This window comes from Vicia villosa, unplaced genomic scaffold (assembly GCF_029867415.1).
Source record: "Vicia villosa cultivar HV-30 ecotype Madison, WI unplaced genomic scaffold, Vvil1.0 ctg.001376F_1_1, whole genome shotgun sequence".
NCBI classification, from domain to species: domain Eukaryota; kingdom Viridiplantae; phylum Streptophyta; class Magnoliopsida; order Fabales; family Fabaceae; genus Vicia; species Vicia villosa.
Genome location: NW_026705599.1, coordinates 246,347 through 247,432, shown reverse-complemented (window position 1 = coordinate 247,432; position 1,086 = coordinate 246,347). Strand labels below are relative to the sequence as shown.

The window sequence follows — 1,086 nt, the reverse complement described above, 5'->3', positions numbered from 1 at the left end:
TTATATATGGAATTTTTATCTTATCACATCAGCGTTTGGCTTAATTGATAGAAAAATTCATTATGATAGTATAGTTATAATATATGGTTTATTCAATAGGTGTTTTTCTATAAAAAAATGTCAAAATTTACTAACTATATGGTGAATACGGAAGTGTATATTCGTATTGTGATACGAAGATGCATCATCATACTAAATCATGTTAAAATTAGGGTGTCTCAGTCAAGAATGGATGAGGTTCATATAAGGTGAATACAAAAATGGATTTTCAGACTAATGTCTAAAAAAAATAGAGGAGTAATTCAATTACGCGTGAATTTGGTGTAAATCGGTGTGTTTGGAAATATACTTTTGGATTCATAGTGGAATTTTAGGATTTTCATAAGGTGTTTGTCAACCACTTGTGGTGGAAGAATTAATACCCTAAAACTAATTGTTTTGCGGGTTACGAACAATAAATTGTCAATATGTCCGAGTGGTTAAGGAGACAGACTCGAAATCTGTTGGGCTATGCCTGCGCAGGTTCGAATCCTGCTGTTGACGATTTTTCACTATTTTTATACCACCCTATTTTTCACTATTTATAATTAAAATACAGCACCTCCTCTTCCTTCCGAATCCTTGCAAATCGGGGGAAGCAAAAAGTGGCCCAAGAGGGATTTTGGTTTCCTCCATCTATCTCCCATCTCCCTCTTAAAATTTGAACCAAACACATTAACTATTAAATACCCCCTCCCCTCCTTTCTCCTCCCCTCCATTTACCCCCAACCAAACAGACCCTAAGTGTTGATTCCACACCCTTGTGAAAAACCAAATCTGCCCCTCAAATTTAAAAGTACACTTTTGGACGTACCGTAGTCCACACTAAATCCATTCTTAAGTGAGACACCTACATTTTTCGAAAAGAAAGTTCAAAAATATTCTCTTAGAATAAATCTGAAAGTATAGTTCCGTAGGACCTCAACAAGATCTCAACCTTGTTTATTTCTTAGCAAACTTTTTATAATAATGACTAACAATTTTAAACATGTAAGCCTAAAATTTTCATTTCATTATAGGCGAGTCACTCAAGTGAGACTTGTAAAG

At 34.4% G+C, this 1,086-nt stretch overlaps 1 non-coding gene across 1 annotated transcript; it reads left to right on the top strand.

Moving 5' to 3' along the window:
- The first annotated feature begins 461 nt into the window (after window positions 1-461).
- On the top strand, window positions 462-543 carry TRNAS-CGA (transfer RNA serine (anticodon CGA)). Its single transcript has one exon. It is a non-coding gene; the product is annotated as a tRNA-Ser (tRNA).
- The last annotated feature ends 543 nt before the right edge of the window (window positions 544-1,086 follow it).